The sequence below is a fragment of the Tursiops truncatus genome, chromosome 1 (assembly GCF_011762595.2).
Source record: "Tursiops truncatus isolate mTurTru1 chromosome 1, mTurTru1.mat.Y, whole genome shotgun sequence".
NCBI classification, from domain to species: domain Eukaryota; kingdom Metazoa; phylum Chordata; class Mammalia; order Artiodactyla; family Delphinidae; genus Tursiops; species Tursiops truncatus.
Genome location: NC_047034.1, coordinates 103,402,798 through 103,428,247, shown reverse-complemented (window position 1 = coordinate 103,428,247; position 25,450 = coordinate 103,402,798). Strand labels below are relative to the sequence as shown.

General features: G+C 40.8%; 1 protein-coding gene across 19 annotated transcripts in view; it reads right to left on the bottom strand.

The window, feature by feature from the left end:
* TGFBR3 (transforming growth factor beta receptor 3) overlaps positions 1-25,450 on the bottom strand; it is a 211,519-nt gene that overhangs the window by 150,194 nt on the left and 35,875 nt on the right. Inside the window, exon 2 of one of the 19 annotated variants that reach the window (XM_073811178.1) lies at positions 4,687-4,819. The exons of the other annotated variants lie outside the window; for them this stretch is intronic. The gene's annotated coding sequence lies outside the window, so the exon portion shown is untranslated. The remainder of the gene's footprint in view (positions 1-4,686; positions 4,820-25,450) is intronic. 19 annotated transcript variants of the gene reach the window in all.

Here is a 25,450-nt window from a genome sequence, read left to right as displayed (position 1 = left end):
CCAGTGTACAAATGTTCAGCACTGACATGAATGGAAACTAACAGGATACTTGTGGTTATACTTTAACTTAAATCCTCAGTTAAAGGAAAACTACCACTGACTTGGTTTGATTTATCAACAGGAGAGTCCATAAGGAATTACCATCCGCAAACAGCGGCAGCCGTTCAGTAACTGCACGGGCCTGACTGCTGAAGGAGCAAGGGCTTAGCTTTACTCCCTTCCCCGCAGGCAAGGGTCCCTCTCGATGGGTTGCCTTCATGAGGGGTAGGAGCTGTTCAAACCCCAGGACATGCGGCCGAAGTTAGGGGTAAAGGGCTGCTGGGGCAGAGGCGGACCTGAATTCTTCTGGGAAGGAGCTCTGGTTCAAGCCCATGGTCTTCTCACTGCAGTCAAAACCTGTAGCATCCCCTCTGCGGGTCCCTCTCCCCCTTTATCCCCAACTCCTTGACATCTGATCAGATCAAGAAGAGCAGGTACGTCCGACCTCAAGGCCTCCTCAATGCAGCCAACGGGTGCTTCCAAGTTTAAAGCTAAAACTGACTTACACGGATGTGGAGGAATCCCTCTTTCTTTGAACGTACATCATGTTTCTAAGCACCTCTGCTCTGTTGGCGAACCATCAATGCCAGACCTCTCAAGCTCCCCAACTCTCCCTCCTCCACCTCAGCCGTGGCCCAAACAGACCCTCACATGACGAAGCACGGTGTGGGGAAGGGAGCTCTGCCACGGCATCAGAAGACCCACGCACTGGCTCTGGCTTTGCCACACTAGCCACGTGAACTTCAGCCTTGGCTTACAGATCTTTAAAATAAGGGAGTGCGGTTTGATGATTTCTACAGGCCCTTCTAGCTCCACATTTATCTGTACTTCAGTGAAGTACCCCAGGGAACATCTAAGTGAGACCAAAGGACACATATGCTGGACGGGTCCAGCCATGGAATCATAAAAGCTAAGAAGGCTAGAAGCACCCAGAACATAGCAGTCCTCTCCAACGAAGCTCCAGTTTCAGAGTTCTCAAAGACATCCACGGGTTCACCATTTCCCAAGGAGAGTTATAACGTCTAAGGGTGCTTTGGACACTGTGAAAGCCAGGACTCAAAGATGACAAACTCCAACCTCAGTTTTTCCAGACAAGGGTCCATTCCAAAGGTGCAGACCCAAAAATAGCTTTCCAGTTTACGTAAAGGCAGGATCTAAAATAAGCTTTTCAAAAAGTCAGATCCTTGGTACTAAACACTGCTTCCTTCTAAACCCACAGCTAGAGGCCCGGCCAGTGCAATGCGAGGATGAGCTCAGAAAACTGCCCAGACCAGTTCCAGGGTCTTAGCCTCAGTCTTCCTCTAGCATAACCGAGATAAGCTCACTCTGGCATGGCTCTGCTTGGTAAGGGAGGATAATTAGGCAGTTGAGCCATGGCTCATGTCTCTCCAGGGCAGAACACTTCCCTGGCTACTTTTGTTTGGATCATCTTTGTTTTGGTTTAGCCCTGGCAATCTGGCAGGCGATGTATTTCCAGGGGGAGCTCTGTCCATGGTGTGGATGCCCCAGGCTTGAGGTCCTCATTCATTTTCATAAACAGAGCCCAGTTGCCACAGTGACTGGTGCTAGGAGCAGCTGCTAAATAAGAGAGGTCACCCAGAGCTTTCTTTGGGTTCTACAGTCTGGGGCTATCTGTTCCTATGCCTCTGTGAACAGAGGGTCAACGGGAGCTGCTGTCACGCCAGCCAGTATTTCAGACAGGAGTCTGGGCCCTGAGCGGGAACGGCCAAGCAGGCTGCTAAATACAAATGGGATTTTGGGTGAGGCCCAGTCCCACCTGACAGATCTCAGGGCGGAGGCACACGCAGAGTAAAGGGCATGAAGAATGGCGACTTCCTCCCTGCTGCTCCCACAGTCCCCAGAGCTGTGAAAGGGGGCAGGGCAGACCTCAGGGCAAAGGGAAGGATCTTGGAAAAGTGAATGTGGAGTTGCGAAGTGATGCTTCTGAATCACACGTGCCAATCAGATGCTTTCTCCCTTCCCCACGAGGGTGGGCCACCGCTCCCCCCACGCCCCGACCCTCACAGCAGGACACACACTCTACTTCCCACCTGGCACACACACGTCAAAAAACTTGTGGACTGGAGTCCCAAAGGTCTTTCTAAGTTGGAAACCAACACTATTGTGTTTCCACCTTCCCAAAGCAACCCTGTCCAAAGGCCACAAGATCTGCTTGACCAGTAACACAAGCAGAGCAGGTGTGAGGCACAACCTGTGTCTAGAAACACGTGTGCCCCTGCCCACCTCTCTGGTAGTTGTCCATTTGCTAAGATCAGTCAATAATTGTCTTTTACTCTGCAAAGTAGAGCTCTGTCCTCGAGGTAGATATTTTCAGATTAAAAACAGATATAAAAAATAGTCTACTCTTTAAGCAAGGCCTTCTTGGCCCTTACAAAACCAAGTCACCTTGGCTGGGGCCCAAGGAAGCTATAGAATAGAAATGGACATAAACCTCACTTAACATCTTTCAGATCCATTCCCATGTTAACGACATGGAAGTAATAAACATTCTTTGGTCCCTGTGCCAGTTCGAGAGGCAAGAGATCATTTAAAACTTAAACAAATGAAGGCTTACCTTTCCCAGAAACACATGCTTCTGTCTTTATCAACCATAAGCCAATTAGACTGCTACAAGGAGAGGAAAATGGAATGAAAGTTCCCTAATTCGTCAGTGTAACTCAAAGGGAAACCTGAAAATTTGGATCAAACATCCTTTGCAAACAGACTCCAAATGTTTCACACATAGAATATTTTTGTGTTATTCCCACCCCTGTAGTTTACTACAGGCCAGAGGAAACCTAAACAGTTAAGAAGTTTGTCCTTAGGCAAACAGTTCAATAATTTAGACTTCAAAGACTCGATATTAACCTCTGTTTACACAAAGTAATGTGTTTCCTTTGCCTGCTGAACATCAAAATACTTCACAATTAATTACCTCTATTTTTTAAAAAACCTAGATCCTGTTAAATATAATGCCAATATATTTTAAGGAAAAAAAAAAAGCATGTTCAAAATCTACTCCATTCTCTGCATAAACAAAGTGATAATTAAGATACAAGATCTATGGAATTTGATTAATGTAGACAATTATTTTTTAAAACTTTTCCCTTCAAAACTTTTCTCCTTCGGGACTTCCCTGGAGGTCCAGTGGTTAGGACTCCACACTCACTGCCGAGGGTGCAGGTTCAATCCCTGGCTGGGGAACTAAGATCCCACAGGCTGTGTAACATGGCCAAAAAAAATTTCTCCTTGAATTGTCTATTTTTTTTTCCATTTTGCCTATGAACAAATGGAATAGAGTCTTTTTTTTATCCCCTTACTTAGAAATTCTACAAAGTTAAAATTCCAAGTAAAGGTATAGCTTAGAAAATTCAAAGTTATTTCATTTTCTAACTAGTCAGTACTTAAACTTCTTTTCCTCAGAGCATTCCTGGCTCATGATTAAGGAAGCACCCTAGGAATTAACTCCACACCCCTGCAGAGAAACATGTAAATGAGAGCACAGTGAGTGGCCCTAAGTGCAAAATAACTTTGCAAATACTAAGGTCACCATGGAAACAAATAATCAATACTCCTTTGAATTTGTATAGAGATTTTAAATCTCCAAAGCTCTTTTATCTATTTTCCACTGAATTACCTTCAAAATATCCACCTTTGACAACAATGATGTTACTATCTATGGGTTGTTTACAATATCCCAGGCTCTCTTCTAAGCACTTTATATGTGTTTATGTATTTATTCCTTACAACAACCTTGAGATACAGTTCTATTATCTCCATTTTACAGACGAAAAATCTGAGGTAGAATGATGTTAAGTAACTCACTCAAAGTCACAAAAGTTACTGACTTCATAAGTTATAGACTTAGTCAAATAACTAAGCCAAGACCAGCACACGAGGGAGGGTGGGACCTGGGCTAGAACGCAGGAACCAGCCTTCTGGTTCCAAAATCAAAGGGTGTTTCTTCCCAGAGAAGATGACAAATCAAGATATCCCAAGGAATACGCCAATGAGTTTTGACCTAAATATATACCTTCAAGCTACAGAAAACTCAGCTACTAGCACGTTAAAGAGAGATACACCAAAAAAAAAAGAGGCTCAGATTTCAACTAATGTCATTTTAATTTTACATATATTTTATACAACCTCAGATAGTCTTTGCAAATTACCTAAGAAAAATCTTTAAAGCCTTCAGAAAAAAGGAACCATTTAGACATTATATGTTGGAATTTTCACTACATTTTTCTTCTACATTGTAATGTTTTGATGGCTTTTTACCATTCATGTGTCTGGCAAACTTGTTTCATTAGCACTCAGAGTACAGCTAAGTTCATATAACATTGCCCAGGCTACAGTCTGAAGCTGCTATCCAGCTGGGCTGATTTAAAAACCCAAAACTCATAGCATGGTATACCTCTGGCTTTGATAATATCAGAAACCTCTATTTTCTTTCTAGAAAATCCTCACATATCAAAACAGAAAAGATACTTTTTTTCTGAACATATTTGAAAGTTGCAAATAATAATAACAGATACCTTTCTCAATCCTATCCTCTGACAGGTTCTCCTTCAGCTCAAGACCCAAGGAATGGGCCATGACATAAAAGTGAACGTGACATTTATTTATTTAAATTGAAAATATATTCACATTCAAGTGTTCAATCTTTGCTTCCATCATTTGAATATTGAGCACCTACTATATTCCAAGTTCTTGTAGCTGCTAGAGATACAGCAGTGAAAAAAGTAAGCAGTTTCTCTTCTGCTTTCGTGAAGCTTCCATTCTACGTAAAAGAAATAGACAAAAAAATTTTAAATATGGAAGATCAGGTTTTTAAAACACAAAGAAGCTCCACCTCCAGGAAAGGACATGCACAACAATGCATGGGGGTGTTTTGGACAAGGGGGGCCCAGAGATCCAGGCACTGCCTTTCCCCTCTCTGGTTTATAGCCCCACCACAGGCTTAATGATACAAATTTCTATGCCAAATGTGTTCCCAACTAGCTCAGGGCAACTCCATCTACAAATAGCAGCCTTACTTCTTTTACCAACAGGCAGCAAAGTCCATTGAGCCCCTCAACTTTGAATTATACTATCTGGTCACTTCTAGACAACCCTGAATTATCCAGAATCCATTTGTTTCACGGTCACTATTCAGATGGGTTATTTGTTAGCCAAATTCTATGCAGCTCTACTGCACAAAGCTTGGGGCTGAGAGTAGAGGTGGATTGCACAACACAAGGAAGAATTTCCCGAGAGTCAGAGATATTTTAAATTCAAGCAAAGGCTGGGGGCTCAGTCAACAGGATATTAGAAAGGTGATTTATGTATCAAGCTCAGTTGGACCAGGTAATCTCTAAGGATCCTTAAAATACCAGCAACATACCACGAATCTAGAGCTGTACTGTGCCCTATGAATGTAAAATCTTTCCAGATGTAACTTTTCCTAAAACATTACTTGAGGATAATGTCACTAATGAGTTAAAAAGTCAGATGTCATGAAGAGATAAGGAACCAAAAATATACCATGTATTAACTAAGCAATAATTTTAGAAGCACACAAATACTAAAAGCTACAGCCTTCTTATTGGTGCTTAATAAATGCCAGCCAGTGTTTTGAGCACTTGAAGCATATTATCTCATTAAATCGTCAAAACAACCCAGTGAGATGGATATTATTATTAGCTCCATTTTACAGATGAACACTGAAGCAAACAAGGCTACACAGCTGCTTAATGGCAGACCTGGGATTTGAACCCAGGCAGCTGGTTCTCAAGTCTGTGCTGTGAAGCACCGTGCTCTGCTAAACTGTCTTGTTGGGAGCTGGGGAGCATTTTTCTCTTAGACTGAGTGACATGAATATCCTAAAATAGTTAACTACTTAAAGAAACCTTTCAAATTTGATAAGTGAAACCTTTTTGATATAAGATAATCATAAATTTCTGTTCTAGATATAATATATACTAAATTTACCTCATCATAATAAGGTAAATTATTATTATTATTACTACTAAATTGTAGAAGTGCTCAGAAAGTTAGTTCAGGTTCCAAGTCTTATTTCCAAGTAGTAGCTTAAACACTAGAAGAATCTGGCTCAAAATCAGTTACAAAATTTTCCTATGACAGTGTAACAAACACACTCTGCATTGGATATTTATATTTCTGTTAAACATCAGAGATGCCCAAATTGGTGGTTATGACAGAGCTGGCCCTCAATTGTGGCAGTTTCCATTACAAAATCCACTTTACAGGAATGCAGGATCCTGTTTAAAAACTGATTTAGACTTATTCTTAATATGACAATTTACTATTGGCTTCTCTTTCCCTTTTGTTTCCTCATCTTAAAAAACTATGTCATCAAGTCTCCTTCCATTTAAACTAAAAAAGGAAAAGTGTTAGTTTCAAAGCTTGGGATTCTCTCTCTTTTTTTTTTTTTTAATTTATTTATTTTTGGCTGCATTGGGTCCTTGTTGCTGAACGGGGTCTCTCTCCAGCTGCAGCAAGAGAAGGCCACTCCCAGCTGCGGTGCGCGGGCCTCTCACTGTGGCTGCCTCCCCCGCTGCAGCACACGGGCTCTAAGTGAGCACGCTTCAGGAGTTGTGGCACGGGTTCTCAGCAGCCGAGGCTCACAGGCTCCAGAGCACAGGTTCAGCAGTTGTGACGCACGGGCCCAGTTGCTCCTCAGCATGTGGGATCCTCCTGGACCAGGGCTCGAACCTGTGTCCTCTGCATTGGCAGACGGATTCCTAACCACTGTGCCACCAGGGAAGCCCAGCTTGGGATTATTAATACATTCCACCTGGCATTTTTCTACATCTATATTTATAAATATCAATGATGTCCAAAGAGTCTTAATCATATTTTTTAAAAACCAAAGTACCAAAGTAACTAATTAATTTCATGAAGATGATCAGTAAGTATAAAATGGATATACAACTTGAGCCTGCTTCAATATAGGTATCAGTGGTATATTAAGAACCCTAAACAAATAAAAATAATTTATGCAAATACTTATATATATTCACACAAAATAAGCTTACACATACACGGAGAAAGAATATTATAGCAAAAAACTTCTAGGAAATCATGCACTTCTTAATTTGTGATATACATAAACTGACAAAAATATTCAGCAATAACTTAAATCTTTCCTCATTATAGTAAAATTTAGTATAATTAAAACTATAATTTTCTGAAGGTGATGATGAAAAACATAATTTTACAGGCCCAAAAAGTCAGAACAAGGTTCTCACAAATATTACTGTGTCACATCCTCCACATGAGATCTTCATTTTTAACCTTGTGAATATCTAGAAATTACCTGTGTTGCTGCATAATGTCCATGCTACCAGCATGGCTTCTTTGACAGCCACAGTGATTTGGAGTCATAGTTTTGGAGTTGAAAGAAACTTGGAGATCCCTAGGCCAATCTCCCTCATCTGACAGGTGAGGGGATTGATTACAGAGATGCTAAGTAAATGACTTCCCTCAGGGTCATGTCTCCTTTGAATCTTCATTTGGGCCAGAAGACAAGATCCGCTAGGGACTCTCCACCCCTACACCAAGATAGCTCCTCTTTAGTATTCAGTAAACAGGAATTTTGAAACTTTTTGGTCTTAGGATTCATTTATGCTTTACAATTACTGAGCGCTCCAGAGACTTTGTTGATATGAGTTCTATCTATCAAGATTTACCAACACAGAAATTAAAACAGCAATTTTTAAAATATTTATTAATTCATTTAAAACCAATAATAATAAACCCATTGCATGTGAACATAAATAGTATATTTAGGAAAAAACAACTATTTTCCAAAATAAAACATGATTTAGAGCAGAAGCAAAAAGAATTACAATCCTGCAGCCTGTGGAACAAAAACCACATTCAGAGAAAGACAGACAAGCTGAAAAGGCAGAGGGCTATGTACCAGATGAAAAAGCAAGATAAAACCCCAGAAAAACAACTAAATGAAGTGGAGATAGGAAACCTTCCACAAAGAATTCAGCATAATGATAGTGAAGATGATCAAGGACCTCAAAAAAAAAAAATGGAGGCAAAGATTGAGAAGATGCAAGAAATGTTTAACAAAGATCTAGAAGAATTAAAGAACAAACAACAGAGATGAACAACACAATAACTGAAATGAAAAATACACTAGAAGGAATAATAGCAGAGTAACTGAGGCAGAAGAATGGATAAGTGACCTGGAAGACAGAATGGTGGAATTCACTGCTGCGGAATAGATTAAAGAAAAGAGAATGAAAAGAAATGAAGACAGCCTAAGAGACCTCTGGGACAACATTAAACGCAACAACATTCGCATTATAGGGGTCCCAGAAGGATAAGAGAGAGATAAAGGACACGAGAAAATATTTGAAGAGATTATAGTTGAAAACTTCCCTAACGGGGGGAAAGGAAATAACCACCCAAGTCCAGGAAGTGCAGAGAGCCCCATACAGGATAAACCCAAAGAGAAACACGCCAAGACACATAGTAGTCTAATTGGCAAAAATTGAAGACAAAGAAAAATTACTGAAAGCAGCAAGGGAAAAATGACAACATACAAGGGAGCTCCCATAAGGTTAACAGCTGATTTCTCAGCAGAAACTCTACAAGCCAGAGGAAGTGGCATGAAATACTTAAAGTGATGAAAAGGAAGAACTTAAAACCAAGATTACTCTACCAAGCAAAGATCACAACCAAGATTACTCTACCAAGCAAAGATCTCATTCAGATTTGATGGAGGAATCAAAAGCTTTACAGACAAGCAAAAGCTAAGAGAATTCAGCACCACCAAACCAGCTCTACAACAAATGCTAAAGGAATTTCTCTAAGTGGGAAACACAAGAGAAGAAAAGGACCTACAAAAACAAACCCAAAACAATTAAGAAAATGGTAATAAGAACATACATATCAATAATTACCTTAAACGTGAATGGATTAAATGCTCCAACCAAAAGACACAGGCTTGATGAATGGATACAAAAACAAGACCCATATATATGCTGTCTACAAGAGACCCACTTCAGACCTAGGGACACATACAGACTGAAAGTGAGGGGATGGAAAAAGATATTCCATGCAAATGGAAATCAAAAGAAAGCTGGAGTAGCAATACTCATATCAGATAAAATAGATTTTAAAATAAAGAATGTTACAAGAGACAAGGAAGGACACTACATAATGATCAAGGGATCAATCCAAGAAGAAGATATAACAATTATAAATATATATGCACCCAACACAGGAGCACCTCAATACATAAGGCAACTGCTATCAGTTATAAAAGAGGAAATTGACAGTAACACAACAATAGTGGGGGACTTTAACACCTCACTTACACCAATGGACAGATCATCCAAACAGCAAATTAATAAGGAAACACAAGCTTTAAATGACACAATAGACCAGATAGATTTAATTGATATTTATAGCACATTCCATCCAAAAACAGCAGATAACTTTCTTCTCAAGTGCGCATGGAACATTCTCCAGGGTAGATCACATCTTGCATCACAAATCAAGTCTCAGTAAATTTAAGAAAACTGAAATCATATCAAGCATCTTTTCTGACCACAACACTATGAGATTAGAAATGAATTACAGGGGAAAAAAACGTAAAAAACACAAACACATGGAGGCTAAACAATACATTACTAAATAACCAACAGATCACTGAAGAAATCAAAGAGGAAATCAAAAAATACCTAGAGGTAAATAATGAAAACACGACAATCCAAAACCTATGGGATGCAGAAAAAGCAGTTCTAAGAGGGAAGTTTATAGCAATACAATCCTACCTCAAGAAACAAGAAAAATCTGAAACAAAAAATCTAACCTTACAACTAAAGGAACTAGAGAAAGAAGAACAAATAAAACCCAAAGTTAGCAGAAGGAAAGAAATCATCAAGATCAGAGCAGAAATAAATGAAATAGAAACAAAGAAAACAATAGCAAAGATCAATAAAACTAAAAGCTGGTTCTTTGAGAAGATAAATGAAATTGATAAACCATTAGTAGACTCATGAAGAAAAAGAGCGAGAGGGCTCAAATCAATAAAATTAGAAATGAAAAAGGAGAAGTTACAACAGACAACACAGAAATACAAAGCATCCCAAGAGACTACTACAAGCAACTCTATGCCAATAAAATGGACAACCTGGAAGAAATGGACAAATTCTTAGAAAGGTATAACCTTCCAAGACTGAACCAGGAAGAAATAGAAAAGATGAACAGACCAATCACAAGTAATGGAATTGAAACTGTGATTAAAAATCTTCCAACAAACAAAAGTCCAGGACCAGATGGCTTCACAGGCGAATTCTATCAAACATTTAGAGAAGAGCTAACACCCATCCTTCTCAAACTCTTCCAAAAAATTGCGGAGGAAGGAACGCTCGCAAACTCATTCTATGAGGCCACCATCACCCTGATACCAAAGCCAGACAAAGATACTACAAAAAAAGAAAATGACAGACCAATATCACTGATGAATATAGACACAAAAATCCTCAACAAAATACTAGCAAACAAAATCCAACAACACATTAAAAGGATCATACACCATGATCAAGTGGGATTTATCCCAGGGATGCAAGGATTCTTCAGTATATGCAAATCAATCAATGTGATACACCATATTGATAAATTGAAGAATAAAAACCATATGATCATCTCAATAGATGCAGAAAAAGCTTTTGACAAAATTCAACACCCATTTATGATAAAAACTCTCCAGAAAGTGGGCATAGAGGGAACCTACCTCAACATAATAAAGGCCATATACGACAAACCCACAGCAAACATCATTCTCAATGGTGAAAAACTGAAAGCATTTCCTCTAAGATCAGGAACAAGACAAGGATGTCCACTCTAGCCACTATTATTCAACACTAACATAATGTAACCCTGATTTGATACCCTGAGAGGGGACCATTACCTCTGTGGCATTCTTGTCAAGAAAACATAACCTCAACGCAATCATGATCAGATAAACCCCAAATGAGGGACACTTTCCAAAACTGACCGGTACTCTTGAAAAAGTGTCAAGGTCACTGAAAGACAGAGAACTGTCACAGATCGGAGGAGACTAAGAAGACATGACAGGGACTTCCCTGGTGGCACAGTGGTTAGAAATCCACCTGCCAATGCAGGGCACACGGGTTCGATCCCTGGTCCAGGAGGATCCCACGTGCCGTGGAGCAATTGAGCCCGTACGCCACAACTACTGAAGCCTGTGCACCCTAGAGCCTGCGCACCACAACTATTGAGCCCACACGCCTCAACTACTGAAGCCCACGTGCCTAGAGCCCGTGCTCTGCAACAAGAGAAGCCACCGTAATGAGAAGTCCGCACACCACAACGAAGAGTAGCCCCTGCTCGCCACAACTAGAGAAAGCCCACTCACAGCAACAAGGACCCAATGCAGCCAAAAATAAAATAAAATTTAAAAAAAAGGAAGACCTGACAATTAAATGAAATGTGAGATTCTGACTTGGGTCCTGAAACAGAAAAAGAACATTAGTGGGAAAATTGGTGAAATTCAAATAAATTCTATACTTCAGTTAATAATATTATATCAAATTAATTTCTTAGTTTTGATAATAGCTCTATGGGTATATAAGATGTTGTAAGGTGAAGCTGGGTGAAGGGATTATGGGAACTCTCTGTAGTATATATGCAACTTTACTGTAAGTTTAAAATTATCTTGGGAATTCCCTGGCAGTCCAGCGGTTAGGACTCCGTGCTTTCACTGCTGAGGGCCCGGGTTCAATCCCTGGTTGGGGGACTAAGATCCCGCAAGCTGCACAGCATGGCCAAAATAATAAATAAAATAAAATAATCTCAAAATATGAAGTTTTAAAAAAAATCAATTGCTCTATCTTGTACTATCAAGATGTGGGATCTTTTAACCATACATGATTTTATTACAGCAGGTATTGGTCATCTGGAAAATAATGATTCACTGAGTTATACAAATATGCCAAATGTTGAAGTATTTCTTATATGATATCAAAAAATCACATTTGTTAATATCTCCATTGACCTCATCAGAAAAGCATTTAACTACTGAGAAACTGCCATGGTCATGGTGATGGATATAAATTTTCCAAAATTTTAATTTTTACTTGAAAAATAAAATTGTATCATTAGCAACAAATAGTTGTTTTCCTTGAAATAATATGCTCCCTCTGTTTATTTTTGAATAATACCTGCCAAATAGCAAAGTCTAGATAACCATCATTTGTCTGTCACTCGTTTTTTCAAGCAAAATGGTATTTGATGATAAACAGACTAGTTCAGCTCACAATTCAAGCAACTGCACAAGTGCTTCTCCTCAAGCCAACCATTGTACTTTGAAGTATCAAAGTGCTACCTGCACACTTCCCATTTCATCATACAGAATATGAACAAGACGTGTATTTGAGGGGTTTTACTGCTTCAACAAGAATATTCTTAAATGAAGCTGGTGTGTGGCAGTGAAGCACTGCCTCAATTCCTGATAAGGCACCAGCAGTATTATCCAGTATTGCTTTTATATATCATCATTGCAATATTAACCCAGGGAAAAAGACATCTTAGAATTATTATAAAAATGGTTCTGACTTCACAGACATCCTGAAAAGGTCTCAGATCTACAATTCACACTTTGAGAATCAATGGTTCAAAGAGTTAACCTTCAGCTCCTGAATGAAATATAGCACCACTACTTTAGCCAACATGTAAAGTACTGTCTTATGCTGTTGGGTTTTTTTTTAAGTCTTTATTGAATTTGTTGCAATATTCCTTCTGTTTTATGTTTTGGTTTTTTGGCCACAAGGCATGTAGGATTTTAGCTCCCCGACCAGGGATTGAACCCGCACCCCCTGCACTGGAAGGCGAAGTCTTAACCACTGGACTGCCAGGGAAGTCCCTATGCTAAGTTTCATAGAATGTTTCCCAAGTAACAACAGCATCTTGGGGCTTCCCTGGTGGCGCAGTGGTTAAGAATCCTCCTGCCAATGCAGGGGACACAGGTTCGAGCCCTTGTCCGGGAAGATCCCACATGACACGGAGCAAGTAAGCCCATGTGCCACAACTACTGAGCCTGCACTCTAGAGCCCATGAGCCACAACTACTGAAGCCTGGATGCCTAGAGCCCAGGCTCCTCAACAAGAGAAGCCACCGCAATGAGAAGCCCGTGCACTGCAACTAAGAGTAGCCCCAGCTCACCGCAACTAGAGAAAGCCCGTGCACAGCAATGACGACCCAACGCAGCCAAAAATAAATAAATAAAACAAATAAATTTATATAAGAAAAAAAGAAAGAACAGCTTCTTGCCGCCAAAGACTCATAACAATCTAGTGACAGATCGAGTATCTGTCTTTAAATAGATGCCCACATGTCACTCAGACACTGTTTTATCTGAAAAGACAGTGACCCTCACCCGCTCTTCATGGAGTAACCTTGAGATTTATTATTTTAGCAAAGTTGTTTCACTTTATTGTACTTTATGAACAAGAGTTATAATTAGCGATTTATTCAATAAATATTAAGCATCCACTATGTGCTGGGGACCAGGGATTTATCAGTGAACTGTCCCCATGCTCTACCACAATGGTCACATTCAAGAAGGGTCAAACAAAAACATAGAAACTCCTCTACTTGTGAGTTTTCATATAGATGGAAGAGATATACCAGAGCAAAAGCAAACCAACCTGACTTTCGTGGAGCTTACACTTTTGTGGAGGAAGACAAGTAATAAACAAAATAAATCATAAACTTGTTTTAAGGTGATAAGTGCTACGAGGGAAAACATAAAACAAGATTATAAGAATGGGAATACCAGGGGTTGAGAGGGATTACAATTTTAAATAAGGTAGTTAGGGTGGGACTGAGCCCAGGGGTACCACCACAGATGAGGAAAATTGCTGATAGGTGGTCTCACTCCATTGTTTCCAAGTTCTCCTGTCCTCGGCCAGGCATCATCCTCAGTGCCACTACCACCTTTCTTGAAGTTTCAGGCTTACCATCCAACTTCCAGCTAAAGGCCAAGCTACTTCCTCAAGAGGAATAAGGTCTTTTCTATCCAGGCCCCAGATTTAGTTCTTTTCATTTCAAAGCCACCTGAGCCCTGGTTCAGCCAACAGCAAATCAGCCATCTCCCAGAAAAATACCCTGACCTGCCTTTTCTCTGCTGGGAGCACAGAGCTAAACAGCAAACTCATTCTGCCCTTGCTACGTTTGTTCTAGCTCTCTTTCTTTTTCTAAACACGCAGATTCTCTAAATAAGGAATAACTTTTTGAAGACCTACTATGTGCCATAAACTGCTGGCTGCTTTACATGTTATTTAATTCTCATAAAAATCAACAGAATAAGTATAATTAGCAATAATCTATAGATAAGGCAACAGAAGCTCTGAAAGTCATACATTTGGGACTCAAATTCAAATCTTCAATACAGAAAACAAAAGAAGAAAGCTTTTTATTCACAACCTCCTCCCAACTTCATCAGTCCCACTGTACTGCTCTGAGCAGAACATATGGAAAATAAAGAAACTGGGCATTGATAGAGTCTGTCTTGTCTGCAACACTGGATTTCAGGATCAGATCTGATTTTCGCACTAAAAATATGCCTAAGCAATAGACTTCCAACTTAAAAGACTGGGTAAATATGTTCAACATGCTCGTATTTTTCAAAGAACACCATTTTCAATAGTTTTTTTTAAATAAACATGACCCTCTAATTTACATGCATTATCTCATTTATATTCCTCACAAGAACACAGTGCAGTGGATATAATCAATATCTCTATTTTATATATGAGGATACTGAGGCTATGGTCATGCAGCCTGCAAATAGCAAAGCCTGGGCCTGAACCTGTGTCTGAAGCCAAAGCCCATGGTCACAACTACCATAAGATCCTGACTCTCTGACTTTAATACATCTCTGTTAAGACTAGATATTGTGGTAGAGAATTACTTTTCCTACATAAAAGTGTAACAGGAATCCTTAGGTATTGCTCACATTTGGAGGGTAAAATCTCTACAAAATCCTTTAGTTACAAGTCCCAAAATAAATTTCTGCTGGGAAAACCCAAGGGCCTGGCAAAAGGGCACAATTTTCAATCTTTGGGTTCTGAGACTGTCCAAAGGAACAAGAGTGCTCACTTTACCATACTGAAGAGATGTGATGGCTTCCCCTGCTCAGCAACACCAGTTTAAGCCTCAGCTAAAGGCCATATTTCTTATAGTACACACTGAGCTCTGAGTTCCTACAACTTAGAGCAAAGCCACCAGGCCAATAACTCTCTTTAGCAGAAGGCCTTAGTTATCTGTGACTGAGTTCACTCTCCAGATGGCCAGAGGGAGTATTAATTTTTATCACTGTTAATCAAGGGTAGTTTAAAGAAGACAGAGTTATTGTCTCTAAAACAGAGGTTCTCAAACCTAATTCTAATGAAACAGACATGCATAATGAACATTGTTCACATTTGGACACACTACAGTCTTCAAAATAAATTCCTGAAAACTCCAAGGAGTACTGAAAGAAATTAAAGAAAACTTAAATTGAGGGGTGTACCATGTTCATGGATGGCAAAACAGATATTACATGCTACAGATTCTGTGTTCTTTTCATTCTTTTTTTGAATTTTTGAATTTTATTTATTTTTTATACAGCAGGTTCTTATTAGTTACCTATTTTATACATATTAGTGTACTTATGTCAATCCCAATCTCCCAGTTCATCCCACTACCACCACCACCCCCGCCACTTTCCCCCCTTGGTGTCCATACGTTTGTTCTCTACATCTGTGTCTCTGCCCTGCAAACCAGTTCAGCTGTACCATTTTTCTAGGTTCCACATATATGCGTTAATATGAAATGTTTGTTTTTCTCCTTCTGACTTACTTCACTCTGTATGACAGTCTCTAGATCCATCCATGTCTCTACAAATGACCCAATTTCGTTCCTTTTTATGGCTGAGTAATATTCCATTGTATATATGTACCACTCTTTTCATTCTATCAACGGCAATCCTAACCTCGCTCTCTCTCACTCAGATATATTTAAATGCAAATAACCATGGTTAGGGTAAACCTGAATCTCGTCTTTTTAAAGAAAAACCACTCTTTAAAGTCAGCACTTTAACTATTAGTAGTAACATTACTCATGGTATCTTACAACTTAACTGGGATATACCAGCAAGTCTTGACATTGTGGCACAGAATTACTTTCTAAAATAAAAGTGTAATGAGATGGAAAAAAACAAAGCAGCAAAGAAAAATCACAGTGATTTATTCATTCAAAGGCTTCATTCCCAACTTTAAAAATATCTTTCATGATTCCTCACAGCTCTGAGATCAACTCCATCAAGCTGCCTGGGGACCATCTGCAGAAAGGGTTAAAAGTCAAAGTTGCTACTCCATGCTTGCTGGCTGAGGAGGAAGCAGGTTTCCTGGAACCTCAGGATGGCCAGCCTCACACAGAGTAAACAGAGCCGCTGTGCACTCAGGAATAAATTCCTCAACCAGCACATACTCTCCTGAGGTTTGCATGTAAGTTTTTTCCAATAGATTCCAAGTTGAGGAACAAACAGAAATAATAGATGCTCTTGGGCCTTCTTGAGTTCAGGAAGATCTGACATTATCATGAAATAGCTCAGCACAGTCCTCTGAAATTTTTCATTAGAATTCTTTTCTCCTGAATCATGTTAATAAAGTACAATTTGGCCTCGGATTCATACGTAACTACTTACTCACAAGCAGCTCAAGCCCAGAAGGACGGGGAAAAGACACTGAGGCCTGTCAGTAGGAGGCAGGGCCAGGCCCAGGCCCAGGAATTGTCAGATTTCTGGATAAATGTTTTCCAACAAAGCTATATATTGCTTAGAAAAGAAAAGAGCTCCCTTACAGAACACTTGACTGGCTCTGAGATAAGTCTGAAATACTCTTCTCTGCTTTCATTTTCAACTGCCTACACTGCTCTCAGAGTCACCAGAACTGGCACTTGGCTCAACAAGCCTCAAATATCTCTCATCTTTAAGGGGCAAGGACTTGCATTATTTTTCTATAATTCATCAGATTGAGCTAATTCAAGGTATTATTCTATAACATATGTCAAATGTAACAAAATGATGCAAGTCTATTTTTATCCTTCATACATACAGTATACTCTGAACTTATATTGTGTGCACTTGATTTCAAACTGAGATTTTTGAACACCATTTTCCAAACGCAGTAGCAGTTTGCTGCCCTGGGCCGGCCAAACAGAGGAAATGAGGAATCTGATTTGTTTTATTTTAAGAGGAAGAAAAAAAAACTACTTAAGGCCTGATCCTGGTACCTTTTGAACAGTTAACACTTGGAACCTAAACTGTTTCATAATAAACTAGAGCTCCCTTTCCTCCCTCCAAGAAGAGACCCTTGGGAAGTATTTATTTAGTTAATGAATGTTAAGTAATTGTGTTTTACTCACAAAACAAAACAAAAAAAAAAACTTCTAGAAGATGCTCTTTGGGCTCCCTAGCTCTGCAAGGTCCATATGAGCTCCATCAGCCACGAGCCTGGAGCAGTAAACTGGGAATTTAGGGAACAATGTGACCACAAGCACTTCTCCAAAAAGAAAAACAACTCCCCTCTTGGCCCAACTCCAAAAGGCAATTGAGCTGGGTAAGGTCCAGGCTAATCTCTGAACAGCCTCTCTGCCAACTTTCTCCTACAGTCATTAGGTTTTTCAGCATGGGCTTTGCAAATGATCTAAAACAATTAATTAGTGCTTTTGAATTCACCCCATACCATTAATGAAACATTGCCAGACAGCCTCTGATAACATATTTCCAGAGCTCATTAAACGTGGCAAACCAGAGGACACAGACTCCCCAGGCACCCGAGAGGGCCAGGCTGAGACCTGGTTGTTGACAGTGAAGCCATCCTGGAAACGATCCTGGGGTGACAAAGTGGGGGGCTGCTGGGGTCAGGCCCTTAGGGTCCTCCACAATATGCCAGACCCTGCTCTCAAATTATATCATTATCAGGCTCTTAAAGTTCAAAATTATTCTTTCACCCTAAAGACATTTTTTTCTTCTAATGAGTGGAAATTCTTAATTTGATACTTAAAAGTTTTATATTGCTTTTAATCCACACCTCCACACCTCCATACCTCCATCCCCCGAAAGACTGGTTTTAATTTTTTAAAAGAGGGGGGGATGAATAATAGTTTTTAAAACTAAATATTAGAATAAATCTTGTCCCAAAATTCCCTTCTTTCAATCAAAGAGTCCTGCATAATCCACGATTTCCCACTCCCATAACCTCAGTCATGTGAGAAATCTTTCGATTTTTTTACTATCTAATGCCACACAGAATTCCAGGCTGCTCTACATGCATGGCCAGCAAGATAAACACATTTTTGGGAGGCCTAGAAAAAAGCTAGCAGGGGGGCAAGAAGTAAAAATGTTGTTGCATTCCTCTGGACTTTTCTGTTCCAGTTTCAAAAACAGAACGACCACCACCTGGGGCTTATAGAGAGCTCCAGGGCCAAACTTAAGCTGCTTATCGCTGCCCACCCACCCCAAAACCCAGCCCCTACCACCCCTACGATGACAGTGATGAGATCTGAGAAAGCAAATCAGAAAATTTTACAAACTACTCAGTGGCAAAATAAATAAACAAGTTATTTTAAAAGACAACTTTTCAGGCACGGAGGTTAAATCTTCACAGTGTCTTATCCCAATTTTCAATAAATATGATGTTGATGCTTAATAAATATCAATAACAACTTTGGGGAGTTTTTTCCCTTCTGTAAATTGTTAATTTTTTTAAAGTTCTAGCCTAGAATCTGATTACAGGAATAAAATAGGAATCAGTGAGGAAGCCAGAGCTAAAAACTAGAATGGTGGGGCTTCCCTGGTGGCGCAGTGGTTGAGAATCTGCCTGCCAATGCAGCAGACACGGGTTCGAGCCCTGGTCTGGGAGGTTCCCACATGCCGCAGAGCAACTGGGCCCGTGAGCCACAATTACTGAGCCTGCGCGTCTGGAGCCTGTGCTCCGCAACAAGAGAGGCCGCAATGGTGAGAGGCCCGCGCACCACGATGAAGAGTGGCCTGCGTTTGCCACAACTAGAGAAAGCCCTCACACAGAAACGAAGACCCAACACAGCCATAAATAAATTAATTAAAAAAAAATACTAGAACGGCTCCAGCAGAAATGGGGTGTGCCCCACTTAACATTCCGGATTTTTTTTAACACCCTTGTTAACCTACCTCAACTCTCCCTGTTATCCAGTCAGCTGGTACCATCCCGCATTACCTAGAGTCTCCTCAGCCACAGCTGCCTGCATCAGTGTCCCCATTACCTACTAAGTCACGAGGCAAGAAATGGGAAAAGGCAAAAGAGGCACATGAAAGGAAGAACTGAGGGAAAATTCCTTCTTCTTATAGCTACAGCCATTATTTCAAGGTGTGGCCCCAGCCAATGAAGATGCACCTGGTATTTGCAGGTGCACCACACCTACAGCTGGAGAGCTAAAGGTGTCTGTGGAGCTCACTCCTTCAAACCAATCTCCCTTCCAGCACATGGATCTCTCTGACCCAAATGAGTTCACTGAAAGGTTTTCAAGGTAGCTGTTTCAAAAGGATGCTAAAACCAAGCTCCCTTTATGACAGTAAGACTTTTTCTAGAAGGTATTTGCAGGTTCTGTGTTACAATTTGTGCATAGAGAAAACAGATGATCTATGCTGTCAAATGTGGTCCTCAGACCAGCAGCATCAACATCATATGGGCCTGTTAAAAAAAAAATATGCATTGAGGGCTTCCCTGGTGGCACAGTGGATGAGAGTCTGCCTGCCGATGCAGGGGACGCGGGTTCGTGTCCCCGTCTGGGAAGATCCCACATGTTGCGAAGCAGCTGGGCCCGTGAGCCATGGCCGCTGAGCCTGCACGTCCGGAGCCTGCGCTCTGCAACGGGAGAGGCCACAACAGTGAGAGGCCCATGTACCGCAAAAAAAAAAAAAAAAAAAAAAAAAAAGCATTGAGTAATTAATTTAAAAAAATAACACATACAATTCAATGGTAAAAAATATATATGCAGTTTGTTGGGCTTCCCTGGTGGCGCAGTGGTTGAGAGTCTGCCTGCCAATGCAGGAGACACGGGTTCGAGCCCTGGTCTGGGAGGATCCCACATGCCGCGGAGCAACTGGGCCCGTGAGCCACAATTACTGAGCCTGCGCATCTGGAGCCTGTGCTCTGCAACAAGAGAGGCCGCGATAGTGAGAGGCCCGTGCACCGCAATGAAGAGTGGCCCCCGCTTGCCACAACTAGAGAAAGCCCTCGCACGGAAACGAAGACCCAACACAGCCATAAGTAAATAAATAAAGCAAAACTGTCCAAAAAAAAAAAAAAAAACACAAAAAAACATTATAAAAAAAAAAAAATATATATATATGCAGTTTGTTACCCCATGAAAACTGAATCTGCATGTTAACAAGATCCCCAGGTGATTCGTACGCACATTAAAGTTTAGAAAGCACTGGTCTAATGTCTGTCTGTTTTTAACTTCCAACTCCAAAAGCGAAATGGGTGTACCACTCTCAGGCAAAAGCAATATGAATACCCATACTATAAAACATATTTTAAAGTAATTACTTGCTCTACAGAATAAAGTTTACTGTAAGTATCCAGCTCCTTGCTCACACCTAATATGTAATTTAATTTATAAAAATGAGTTTACACACAACACGCTTATTTACTATGTAAAGCTGGATGCAACTGTATTTCTCTGAAACGCTAATTTTGCTATGAGAAGCAATTTTGCAAAAGGTGGTAAAACCGTCAAAATCCATAATCCTGAAAAACAGACCACATGGTGAATGAAAAGGATGAGACTTGGAAATCAGGACAGTAGGTAAATTAGGAAGAGAGGGTCCAGGCTTTTAAGACAGTGATTTTTCGAGGACAGTCATTCACAGCGTGAAGAGATTTTCTTTAGACAGTTTGGGGGGTTGTTCTGTGTTTTAAGATACAGTTTTTACTGTTACATAGAAGTAATTATCTTTACTATTAAGTTATGGCATAGTATTCCACTGATATATCTGTCTTTATAATCTCCTCCTCAAAAGGAACAAATTGAAAGAAAACCATAAAATCATTCTTAATTTCATAAGCATTTCACTCCCAAGGGTCTTGCCTCTAAAATCTGATTCTGGCCACCATCAGCTCTTGCCTCAATTATTACAATAGCCACCAGCCAGTATCCCTAAATGCACCATAACCCAACAGTCTATTCTCAACACTGCAGCCAGAGTTATCTTGTTACAATATCCTTCAGATCACACCATTCTGCTGCTCAAACTCTCCAATGGCTCTTTCTCACTCAGAGTAAAAATTTAACAATGGCCTACAAGGCTATATGCAGCCCTACACCTGTCCCCCAGGTAACCCTCTGACTCTCCACTCCAGCAGCCACCTGGCCTGTTTACTAGGACTTGGGCACTTCAGACAAGCTCCCACCTCAGGACCTTTGCATGTGCTTTTCCTTCTGCCTGGAGTCCTCGTTTCCCCAGATATCCACTTAGCTCACCTCCTTCAAAACTTCGTTCAAATGTCATCTTCCCAGTGAGTCCCTCCCTGATCACCTTACTTTAAATTATACTTCCCCAGGAGTAATTCCTAGCCCTGTTGCTTTTTCTCCACTGAACCTGCTAAAATACGCATAATTTTTTGTTTCTGGTCTCTCTCTCTCTTCACTAGAATGTATGCCTCAGGTGCACAAGAATTTTTGTCTGTTTTGTTCATTGCTGTACCTCCAACACCTGGAAGAGTGTCTAGAGTGCTCAGTAGATGCTTGCTGAATAAATCAATCAACACTTTAGGAAACAACCATGTTAGAAGGTGGAAAAAACTCATTATTTGCACTAACTCCAAAGTATCCCCTTTCTGTGCCACAGAAGCTAGCAAACTACCTGAAATCTGGTATGCACTCAAAGCTAATTCACCAGACTACAACCTCCCACCTAAACATAGCAGTATTTAAAAGTTGAAAGAAACGGTGAAATGATAAATGGTTCCTTCGTCTAAAAAAAGAAAGGGGCAGATGGGAGCTATGTGGCATTCTGTTTTACCAAGCAGCAACGAAATGCCAAAATGGGCCACACAGATGCGTCCCGCTGGAACAGCTCATCCCAGGAGCAGCTCTGGCACCACTGGAAGCAACAGAGCAGGAACTGACTCCAGAAGCAGGTGCTCTGCTCTCTCCTGAGGCCTTTGCTACCTGAGCATCTTTCCGGATGGGGCAGGAGGGTAGGGAGGAAGGGAGGTGCTACAACTCATGGCTCATCTATCGTCCAGACCAGGACTAAGTTATTCAGGCACATGAGGACAAAGGGAAGCAACACAAAGAACTCAGGGCAGGCTTATTGGAACTTTTTCCTTTTGCCATAACTATACCACTTATCGCTATATGGTTCCCTTCATTGCCCACAGAGAGAATAACTTTTTTTTTTTAATCAATATTTTTCTTTGAAGGCAGTAAGGTTTTCCACATTCTACTCTAGTGTTTTTGTTTGTTTTTTTTTTTTCCTTAAGATTTCTAGGAGTTGGCAGGATAGGACAGGAGAATAGCTGGGCCTCAGTCCCCAGAGCACCTGCTGCCTAGTCCTTGGAAGGAACATTCTGAGAGCAAGTGCATTTTTAAGCCTTCTAGAATTCTGCCTGATTTACAATGTCCTCTCAGAGAACAAAAATATGATTATATGGGACTTCAGGATAAATCTATTTTAGGCCACTCTGGCAGAGAATGTTTTAAAGAGAATGAAAGTCAGCGGTTCACGTGGACGCAGTGCCGGTCAGGCCAATCTTCCAAGACAGGCAAACTGTTCCACGCCTTGAGGCCCCCATGTGCAGGGCCGGTCCTGAGGGAAGGCACCACAGTGAAACACTTCCTGGAACCCGCCTTGTTCCTACAACACTTCCAAAACCAGCACTCGGAGCTCAGAGCTCCAGCAATGATTCAAGGTGGTCCCAGAGTAGGAAGGTTTAGTTATCAAAGCAAACAAGCCGAGAAAGCCTGATTTCCCAAATCCACAGTGTGTGAGAGTATAAGCCCTGAGCAATTAAACAGCTATGTGGTCACATACAGATAGCTCTGTCCTGATGGAAAAGTTGATCAGTGTTTACAAAAATGCCCCATCATTGGTACCCTAAAATAACCCAAATAAATCAACAATTCAGAAAGCTGGGTGGCAATGATACAGTCTAGGATAAGGATGCAAAGGAGAGGGAAACCTGGGTTCTGTGGACCTGTCTGACATCAAATCTATGTATAATCTTACACACACTCTTGGTAAATATCTTTCTCATACTATATGAACATCTGCTTACCCAACTATCTACTCTCCTTGCAAATGAAAAAGAAAAAGGCCTTTTATTTGATATCATATCATATTCCACCTCTGTGGGTGGAATATGCAGGGCAGGGTAATCTTTGAGAAATGAACTTGTATTTTTCTTGACTACAGCTAACGGCCCCAACTCTGTGTGTGTATGTGGTGTGTGTGTGTGTGTGTGTGTGTGTGTGTGTGTGTGTGTGTGTGTGTGTTGTTTCTGTGCAAAACTAAAGAAAGGGAGGCAGGGACCTCATCGTGCTAGGGTGTGCATGGTCCCCCCCAAAGAGATCACTACCTAAATCACTACCTAAAATCACTACCTAAAATGGTATTCACTCTGGGACTTTTAATAACATTACTTTGCCTTTAAAATAAATAGAAAGTTGGCACCCTGGTGATAGCTGGCATCACAACTGACAAGATCTTTTGCCTATGTATCCAAAAGTGGAATTAAACACAAAAGTGGTTATAATAACCACCTATAAACAATAATAATCACAGACCAAATCAACTAGTTGTGTCCAAAGACTTAGGGGTTAGCAAGAGAAGAGCCTTTCGAATTTGCTTTGAACCTTCAAGTCTATTCCTCCTCTACCCTTCACATTTCCTGGTGGCAGCTCCCACCGGCACCCTCCCTCCCTTTCTGCCATTATGAGTTCCAGCCTCTGATCCCTCAGTTGGCAGAGCAGGGAAACCATGGCAGAACCACCTCTGCGGTCCTCAGACCACTGATCTCAAATCCAAGAGAGAGAGAGTGCCAGTTCCCTTTGGGCAGCACAATGGAAAGAACATGAACTCTGGGTCTGCTGCCATGCTGCCACTTACTCATCGTCTGACTATTATTACCTAAAGGACCGTTTTAACTTTTTAAAAAATTTGTCTCTCACTATATATGACATTTTTCTTCTCTAAGCCTCAGTTTCATCATTTGTAAAATTAGTATAATAATAATGGTAAGGGTGGTGGCAGTAGTAATAATTACAAAAACAGTGATAATGATGAATACCTACTTCACTGGGTTTCTATAAGGATTAAATGAACTGATTAGTGCAAAGTACCCAGCAGAGCACCTGGCTGCATTGTTTCAAGAGGTGCTGAGGGGCGCACTAAGACTCAACAGTGCAGTTCATCTGCAGAAGTGTGCTGGGTTCGGTTCGATCAAGAGGCAGACCAGCTTTCTAAATTGCTTACTTTCTCTAAAGCCCCTTACTCCCATTCCATAAGTGAAGAAAACAACCCTGCCCACCCAGGGACTGCTAGGAGAATCAAATGAAACACTAGACATGAAAGCATTTTGGAAACAATAAAAATAAAATGATATTATTATGTTTAGCCTCCCCTCAAGGCTGCCAGCTTGTTCCATTCCAAACCAAGTATTAACCAGCTAGTGTCTCTGCTTGCTGTCCTACGGACCCGAAGAGTTCAGAGATTTCTTAGCAGGAAAATAGCTCCAACTAAAAACATCTCTGTTTTCCTGTGGACTGTACCTGGAATTCCAGGTACATCCTGGAATAAAGATAAAAAGAAATGAGTTCGTTCAATAGAAATAAATGTGTGTGCGGGTCATCGGCAAGCATCTAAAAGGATACACCTAGGCACCAAATGGAAACCACGGAATGAGGGAGACAGCCAAGCCATCAACACTGGCCAGCACAGAGGCCAGCAGCGTTTCTGCAGAGTTCCCCTCAGCAGCACCCCTCTGGCCTGACACAAGGGACCAGTAGGGCACAGACAAGTCCATCCCCTCCTACCAAACTGTTTTCCCTGAATTCTCCATACATGCCTCTTTTTCTCATTATTAAGGCTCCTGGGAACACAGCCCTACCTAACTCTGGCAAGCCTCAGAGGCAGCAGTTAATATTTTTTAAAGATGTGTAGCAGAACAGTTTTTAAAGTGAAAACTTAGTGAGCCTTAAGCCCACAGGAGCAAGCATTTACCTTTATAACTTCCCACTTTTCTTAGATACATTACAGGACCTAAGATAAGGCACTAAAAACCTAAGGTAATTTCTAATCAGAAGGCATTATGGTCCTTACACAGTTCTTGTTCAC